The sequence below is a fragment of the Pseudophryne corroboree genome, chromosome 2, assembly GCF_028390025.1.
Source record: "Pseudophryne corroboree isolate aPseCor3 chromosome 2, aPseCor3.hap2, whole genome shotgun sequence".
In the NCBI taxonomy this organism is placed as follows: domain Eukaryota; kingdom Metazoa; phylum Chordata; class Amphibia; order Anura; family Myobatrachidae; genus Pseudophryne; species Pseudophryne corroboree.
Genome location: NC_086445.1, coordinates 504,968,580 through 504,978,376, shown reverse-complemented (window position 1 = coordinate 504,978,376; position 9,797 = coordinate 504,968,580). Strand labels below are relative to the sequence as shown.

The 9,797-nt window shown below is 38.4% G+C and overlaps 1 protein-coding gene across 1 annotated transcript in view; it reads right to left on the bottom strand.

Annotated features, from left to right (window-relative positions):
* The window catches only part of TBX2 (T-box transcription factor 2), a 16,811-nt gene extending 15,089 nt beyond the window's left edge, over window positions 1-1,722 (bottom strand). Inside the window, exon 1 of the mRNA XM_063954022.1 lies at window positions 1,561-1,722. The gene's annotated coding sequence lies outside the window, so the exon portion shown is untranslated. The remainder of the gene's footprint in view (window positions 1-1,560) is intronic.
* Window positions 1,723-9,797: the final 8,075 nt, after the last annotated feature.

Sequence of the window (9,797 nt, the reverse complement as noted above, 5' to 3'; positions counted from 1 at the left end):
AGGTCCAAACCCATACACTTTACACTTTCTAGGCCTCGTGTAGGAAAAGAAAAACCAAAAAAAATTTATATATATATATATATATATATATATATATATATATATACACACACACACACACACACACACACATGTAGTTTGCACATTGTATACAAACATACACAACCTCATGGACACAGATGGTGTATATAAAAATGTGTATGCCTGCGGGTAGATATTAAATGTAGTGTGCAAAAAGAGTAAATATATGTATTATGCATATGTATGATACATAGACGTGTGTGTATGTATATATATATATATATATATATATATATATATGTACCATACAGAACAAGGTCAGGACGATAGCTCTCCCCCCAGTGCATGTACTGTACAAGCTTTACCCTGGGGACTGCAGTGACACAGAGCTGAGCTCTCTATTACTTTAGGTGCAGGATGCATAGACACTGGATAGAGGTGGGGCCCACCGTACACAAAGTACAACGTATGTTTGCTTGTATGAAAACTCAACTGACTGGCACATAGTGGTAGAAATCTGAATCCAGAAAACTAGCTGGCAGTGTTATTGTTGTATGAGAGGTTTTTTTTTTCTCTCCCCTTATTCTGTTTGGTCCAGGGTACACCTCTCTGCTGTGTATAGGGGGAATTGCGAGAGGACTGTTTTGTACGCTTTGGGGCATCGCCGCTTTAAATGTAAGCCCCGAGGTCATTTGCACAGTTGAGATAGGAGAGCAGCATTCTTCGGATGGGAAGCAGGCACAAGTGAATGGATTTCCAGAATAATAAGCCAAATCTTGGGTGAGTGATGGCTATTAAAGCTGTGTCACATATGTATAGATATATATTTTGCAAAAGACAAAGCTGTTACTACACGTCTATTGAATTCTACAATTTACACATACGTAATACAGTGCCACGGAAGAATATTCCTTTTCCTATATATGCTTGTAATAGAAGACCCCATCACTCACAGCATATGTCTGGAGAGTGTCTATTTTCCAGATGAGGGTGAAAAGGACACCGCTTCCAGCTTCCCCGGCAACAAGAGGTTTCTTCTCCCCTGAAGCCTGGGAAGAGTTCCGTGCAAGTTCACAGCACAAAGGTGTCTTAGCAGAAGGCTGAGTGACACACTTTAGGGGAAATAATTACAAGTTCCTATTTAGCGCAACAAAGGAAGCCTTGTGTGTACTGCTATATGCACAGGGACCACATGGGGGTTCATTAATAAAAATAAGTTAATTATGTTCATAATGTATATTTGTGTGATCAGAGTGATAAATGGATTTCTACACACACACACACACACACACACACACACACACACACACACACACACACACACACACACACACATTTACTTGTTTCATTTTATTTCATGTCTGCGTGTTCTTTCAGCTGTAATTTGCCATGTTCAACACGTAGTGGTGTCTTGTCCCTTTAAGAGGTCCATTTATAGGTCTGTTCTGATTAACTGGGGCTCAGTTTGTTAAAGAGCCGCTTGGCGCCAGTCTGCTGACGTCTTACATTAAGAACCGTCTCTTGTCACTTCATATTTACCCAAAAAATCTTCAAACAGCACCCTCCAAACGCTGCACTCCCTGCTCCAGGTCAGGGGGACGTCTGTCAGCCTCTCTCTGCAGTGATCACAGCCCTGCCCTGTGTGATCTGCCCTGAGCACACTATGGTGTGCAGAGCACCAGTCCCAAGCAGCTAGTGCAGCAGTGTACTTGTAGTGCTGGAATAATAATATATATATTAGTCGCCTTTACATGACACCCAAAGCAGTAACTGAAGGGACAGCTGATGCAATAAAAAGGACATTAATATTAACCTTTGCTGGTGCATTGCTGGACAGCATTAGATTGCTAGCTCTGCAGGTTTATGTGTGTCAGCAGCATGCAGGGGTTAATGCCATATGTGAGTGTGAGTGTGTTAGATAGGGCTAGATGTGTGTGCGCTCAGTGGAGTGAAATCTCCGAGGGCTGGGTGCTAGCGGCCATCTGCCCTGTAACATCCAGGGATAGCATAATCTAGCTAACATGACAGCACACGGGCGCTGTGATTGAGCACTACTTCTGTCCTCTCCTTTTCTCCTGTAAATGAATGATTTGATCATGTAAATCTGCCCTCCCGTCACGTCGGAGGCAGATAAGACAGGGACTGTGTCTGGCACTCTCAGACATTTAGGGACAACATATGGGGAGAGTGTCAGGAGAGAGATAGGCATCAGCTCTCCCAGACAAGGTGTCATCCTATGTCTCCTCCCGGGCCTGCCCTTACCCTTCCCTGGCCGGCACCAGACACTTGCACCAAACCTCTATACACGTGTAATATATAGTAGTTGCAGATGCTGAGGAATTACCTGGCCGGGTCCTAGTCACACACTAGTGTAGGACATCCTGGAGGTCATTATCCAAATCTGTGCTCTCGGTTCTCGCAACACAAAATACACAGAATTCTACTACTTAGAAGGTAGCTCCTGAGTATGCGAAATAGGCACGGTATACAGAAATGTGTTATTATACTGTAATAATAAATATTCTACAATGTGACACAATGGCACCCATATATGTATATTATACATATAACACTTCTCCATTTAAATGCAGTCGGTGCTACGTGTTGCTGATGGGAATGTATGTAGCAGGCCATAAGCATAATAAAACGTTTAATAGCCGACATAGATATCATTTAAAGTGCACTGTTTATTATATGTAAGTGTAATATTAACCTGTGTGCTTTTCTGCTTGACACCATATCGTGGCATCTATTGTGGTTAAAGTATTTTTATATATTTATTTATTTATTGATTATTGAAATTAAATTATTTAAATTTTAGGCTGAATTGTTATTAAAATGTGTCATCATCATTTGCAGCAAAATGCTAACAAATCGTTACATTATATTACAATATACAGTGGATGCTTTTAGTTAGCGTTTTGCCTATACTTACGATTTTAGTACTTCTTGTTCTACCAGGACAAATTGAAAGTAATGTATCTTGGCTGACCAAGCAAATGCTGAAAGTGCATATATGATAATAGAGTCATTGGTTTATTTTTTTGGACCTATGTTACAAAATCATTACTACATTTATTCCTAATTGTCATTTATAATCGTCCACATCAGTATGTGTGAAAGTCAGAATGATACTGTGAAGTTCCAAGGACTTATGCATTATGTAACTGCTGGCACCCGCACTGCAATAGGGAGATTGTAATAATCAAAATGCTATGGTAACTTGCTGTGAGAACATACACTTCAAATATGGAGGGAATTTGTAAAATCAAACAGGACCAACCTACACTATATGGGCTATAGCAGTAATTTACATGGGGTTGGCAGAGGTGAATTAATATAACACATTTTCAATATAGGATATATATATGATAATTTAACAGCATGATAATATCACTCAGATAATAGTTAATGCTGCAGCCTTAGAAATACTTTACCCTTTCCTTTCACTCACTTTGAAGTCTAAACTATGCCCTAAAGTCTTGCATTGTAAGCTTATTGGTTGACATGGACACTGCACTGCCAATAAAAAGAACATTAAGAAAAACATCCAAACTTCACTGCAATTTAAAAAGAGTTGTCCATCCGTTGTCCTCTTTCTCTAATTTTTTTCTTTCATCTTTACCCATCTCTTCTCATCATCAGTTTACTATTTTTAGACTGTAGACTTAGACCTTGGCGCCAGGCCGTTTAAGACCTGTCAAAGTCCTTCATATTTCCCCATGTCACCCGGAGCCTCCTTCTCTCCCCTTGCATGCACAGGCAGTCATTGGGATCTGTGAGTTTGTGAGCAAACGCAATTTGCTCTTCTCCATTGCTGTGTTGTCACTGTGACCTCAGTCAGCAGGGCTGCTGGTGTCCTGTCCTGTTCACTTAGACAAATTGCAAGTGATTGATGAAAAATAACAATTCTCACAAGGAACCAACCCTCACATACATTCTCCTCCCTCTCCAAGCTTGGGACCTGGCTCCATAGACTCTATAGGAAATGAATGGAAATCTCAGAAATAACAGACCCAAACACTTTCAGCCCTCACTGGCAGGGTCACAAATGTTCCCTGCTTGTTTAAATAAACGTATTTGCATAATCCCCTTGTATCAAATTTACCAATAAAGCCACGATTAGCAAATACAAACATTGAAAGGAAGAAAAATAGGTTAAGTAAATGCAGAGTTCCTGTTTTTTTGTAAGGAGTACTTTTGGGGATCATGTTGCCTTTTAGATCAATTCCCAAGTCTTGGTTTGTACAAGTAATTTGGGATCCTAGATGACTAAATCCTTATTGGCATTTTAATAATGTAAGATCTGGGTGAATACAGCCAGCTTCTTGCAAATACTGCAGAACCAGGCTGGATTTGATCAGACTGCATCCATCTTTGCAAAACCAAAACATATGGCCTACTTGCCATCAGACTGAATGATATCATTGTGGCCAAGCAAGCAATTCTTGCATTGTGCTTCCCAGCTTATGATAGGATATATCATAATACCTTTATTTAGGAAGAATGTCATTTATTTTTAATAGATACGTAGTGAAGCTGGCAGATCTAATTTTGAGGCATATTAACTATTATTTAATAATTTTAAGTGGACACACACTTATTATTATTATTATTATTATTATTATTATTATTATTATTATTATTATTATCATTATCCTTTATTTAAGGTGCAACAATGGGTCTGCAACACCTTACAAGGGAGATAAACAGAAACAGTATGAAAGAAATAAGAAAAAAGTGACTTACAGTGCCGAACATTACAGGACACCGACAGATTTACAAACATTGCTGCATCAGCAGTCAAAACACTCAAATAAGCAGCAGAACAGCAGAACCCAAAGGTTTGGTGCTGTAGTAGCCAGAGGGGAGCAGATGATGTTATAAGTGAGGGAAGGAAAAGCACATGAGGGAAGAGGGCCCTGCTTCTGAGGGCTTACAATCCAAAGAGGACTGGCAGACATATATACAAAACATTTTCCATAACAATTAGTGAACTCTTTGCTGGCCCACCCTGCACTTAAGTGGTTAAGATATGTGAGGAAAAGGGAGCCTTGCCGGCACTTATCAGCTGTTATCTCTGCTTGTGCTGTATGTAGATATAGCATCTAGCAGCTGATAACAAGGTAAGCAGGCTGCAGTTTACTATCTAACAAGACTGAAACGTATTTCTGTCTCTCCTGTGGAGACTTGTGTGTGTGTGTGGAATAGCTAAGAAATACCTAAATGTGACGATTAGAAGGAGAAGCAACAGGTGACATTTAGTTTGTGTGTCTGCCGTGTGTTACCTATATGTGCTGTTTTGTTGTAGGGCAGAAACAGCAGCACACAACAGTTCTTTGTGCGCTCCCAGGACATAGGGAAAAAGAAGTTTTGTGAGGAAGTGGGCAGCAGGTGTCAACTCCTGTGGAACATTTCCTACTGTACCCCTATGCATGACTTGGTGAATGCAATCATATTAGCATATTTCTCGCGTGTGTGTGTGTGTGTGTGTGTGTGTGTGTGTGTGTGTGTGTGTGTGTGTGTGTGTGTGTGTGTGTGTGTGTGTGTGTTATAAATCACAATATACATTCATACACACAAACTACAGTATATTTCTGTCTGTGTACTGTGGATAGATGATAGATAGATAGATAGATAGATAGATAGATAGATAGATAGATAGATAGATAGATAGATAGATAGATAGATCACTTCCTGCATGTGATTACTCACCAGTATCCGTGGACTCAGCCACGACTTGTGTTTGTTGTTTTCAGATTTTTTGTATTATTATTTTATTTTGTGAGTGGGCGTTCCATTCCTATCTATATACGCTAGAGCATATTACCACATAGAGGAATATCTGCTTATTAATACCCTTATGAATTTTATTCTAGAACGTTTTCAGAATGATTTTGAATTTTGGCTGGTATACAGTTTATCCATGGAAGATTGCTGACATATAGATAATACTAATCAGTATGCCCAGTCATCAGCCATCCAAATTTCCCTATCAGAACATCACATATGTACTGAAACCTCTCATGACATTTGCACTTATCATGAAAAAGTCTCAAATTGAGTTACTCTGCAATAAGGATCAGAAAGCGGCAAAGAAAACTGTTTCTTGAAAGGGAAGCATCTTATTTATTTATTTATTTATTTATTTATTTATTTTTTCCACTGTCATTGAAACAATTCATAATTCAAGGTGTTTTTATTGAATTAGGGACACTATTTAGATAAATCCACAAACGAATCAGTGTTGATACAGGATTACAATAACCATATATTTACTATTATTATTATTATTATTATTATTATTATTATTAGCAATAGCCTCCTTCAATTATTACCAGCAGATTGAGTACTAATATAAATAGTACAGAATAATATGATATTTCTCAAAATATATAATACACCATTTTTTTAAATGGGTTTAAATGAGTACTAATATAAACAGTACAGAATAATATGATATTTCTTACAATATATAATACACCATTTCTTTAAATGGGTTTAAATAATAATAATAATAATAATAATGTGTCCAGGTCCATTGTGTGTACATCCTAGGTGTACATTTAGATTCGATACATTTATTACACTAGCATAGTTCCATTTGCCTTGAATTAAAAATAATTGTATAGCAACAGTTACATTCTTTGTATTTAAATATGTTATATCTAGTTATAGCATGTCACCCCATCAGATTTCTGCATGGATTTATTTGATGTAGTAACAGTACCCTCTAAAGCCAACTACAATCTGCAGCAGGCAGGGAGCATCAGTTAATAGGAGGAGATCCTCTTTACTTGTATCCTGTGTATTAGCTTTCTGCTTATCTAGTCAGAGGGGGGCGCTAGCAAACGACAATGAGACAACGCGTAAAGACGTTCAGGCCACTCATCCTGGCCACTCTTCCACAAAGCATATTAAAGCTTGCTTTCAGGAATACGTCCACTCTAATAGTCCTAAAACGTGAGGTTTATGCTTGGGCAACTTTGCATATAGTAAAACCAATCTCTGTTTAGTAGTACTTAAAATAGAAAGACAACCGCAGAGGGAGGCGGAAAAAAAAGAAAGAAAAGAAAACTATCATAACAGTCTAGACACCAAACATCTAATACAATTATTCCTGAGACTCTTAATAAATCACAATAAAATATTCCGTCATTTGCAATCTGCACTTCTGAAATAATAATTAAAATTCGGGTTTTCTTTTTTACAATAACCGGCCTTATAACAAAGCAAGCTAGAAATGAGGCATGTCATCGCTATCATTATGAGCTCGTTACCCTGAAGACGCAAGTTACAGCTATTGTGCGGGGATACTCTGTTATTTCTCCCTCCTGATTTGTGACAACTTTTCACAATTATTTTAGGCAGTTTACAAGTTACTCTTAAGATAAAATAAAATGTTTCATAAGTGTACTTGTAAAATAACAATACATATACAGAGGTACAAAGATTTCCAGAGTTTCACAGGTTTAAACAGATTTCCTAAACGATCATTGACATTTCATATAGTCTATCTATCTATCTATCTATCTATCTATCTATCTATCTATCTATCTATCTATCTATCTATCGAAAACAGGTGTTTTGTGTGTGTTGAGGGGGGGGGGGGGGGGTAGGTAGGTAGATAGGTATCTAACAGCTGAATGTCAGAATTCTTCAAGAAATTTCCCACGGATTCCCTCAGATACCTATAAATAAATACGATTGGATATATGTTGCAAAAAAAAAAACATGTATTTATGATATGACATGAGAATGAATCTTTGCAAAGGTCAATCCATTACTGCTAGTCCCTTCTAGCTAGAATCGTCTGCACTATTTCCATATGGCATCGATAAGGAGAAGTATAGCAATTTCCAATCAGACAGGAGAAATAACCATTCAATTGAATACTCAATGTAAATGACAGGAAATTGGCAGCTCATCAGACAAGGACCAGCCCTGCCCTTACAGGAAACAATGGCAGCCTGTCAATAAACCTAGGGCGCTATCGAAGGTGGCGTCACCAGAGCTAGTGCTCAGCACAGCTAGATGGACTCATAGATAGACTGATGGGTAGCGACTTGTACATCAAGTTACACTAGAAATGACAGGGAAAAGGAGGATATAAGCATTGTAATGTCTACTATGAGAAGTGAGTTAACGACTCTTACATCCGTAGTAGACCTGACAGGTAAATCCAAATTCTCCATCTCACTAGCATGTGACTTTCACAAGGGTTAATATATCAACTGCAGGCCGGCATCATAATATATAATACAAAATGATCGAGATCCCCGATATCTTCTAAATGATCAGAGCTGTCTTAAAATAGAAATGTATTTTGTGGTATTATTTTTTCTGGCACCACATCTAGCAGGCAGTATAAAATCGTTATTTTCCACACTCCTCTGAATACACATTACCCCCACTCTTTCCCAACTCTCCCTTCTCTTCTTTGATCATTGAGCTCTGACCTTGTTCTCAACAGTCCAGCAGGTTGATTGATTTTCAATTACAAAGTCTTCACTGAGTTGGGACTAAATTAACCCCTTTTCTGTGTGTTCTGCTATTTGTGCATGTCCAGTCTGATGATGGAGTTGTGGGCCATCAATTCACCTCCCCCGGGCATCCAGTAAAGACATACTGTAACTCCTTCCATCCCGATAAGCTATTTATTATAAACCGTAATGCAGAACAATAATTCAGACTGGACAATCAACTTTCTGAGAGCAGATCTTTTTTTTTTATGCCAGCACAAAGTCCAATAGAGAAGCTATTAACTACAATATGTACATTAGAAAGGACCCATTTCTAATGAAAGCCATTATTCATACCATCTAATTCCACATAATGCAGATAAAGCGTAATGTGTTTTCTGCAACAGACCCAGACCGGAGAATAATAGTTTAAAAATGGATTTATTTAGGTTAAAACTACATATTTGAACCAAATGATCGTTACACAGAAGAAACTCGCCCATGCTTAATTGTACACACTAGACAGCTAGGAGTTGTTAAGAGTTTCAAGTGTAAACTGTTACTGTACATGTCCCATTGCCTGACATAAAAGTTAGCTGCCTGTCTGCACTGTCTGCATGTGAGCTGTGTCTTTTCTCTCTTATTAATGTGGTTCGTTGCATCTATGTGGAAGGAAATCTTTATCAAACACAGGGCCACACACAAACATGTACTACTTACTTCTGATCAGTTTTGCAAGGTTTGGAAGATTTGTATTTACAATCCTGTGGGAGATTCTAAGTGCATTAAAGCAAGCTTTGTATTTACTGCAACATCATTCTTTAAATAAAGGGGATTAAGTAAAGCTAATATTTAATTAAAAATATAACGTTGTCACTGTCTCTTAGCGGGGATTACAAATTTGGAAATACAAGCAGTCCTGTTACGTCTTGCATATGGAGCATTGTCACACAGGGGGGTTGAGGTCAGGTGTAACTATCATTCCTGTTTGTTTAAGGTGGTGAGGATGGGTTGCAGGGCGCCTAGGGATCACAATGAGCAAACACAGAGGCTTTTATATAGATAGGACAGAAGTAGAGACTTCTCTGCCACCTTTGTGCTTCAGTATCGTGCCATGGCGGATTTCGTGTCCCTCCCGATTGCGTTTGATAGTATTACACAGCACAAATACACTGCTTATTCCTGACCCAGGGCAACACTGATTAGGGAATAATAATGCTGCTTACTAGGTCATATGTTCAGTCCCCTGTAACTATCCTGCCAGGTCCGTGGTCATCACAGAGCAATAATAAGAGACTGATAGATCCCTAGAAG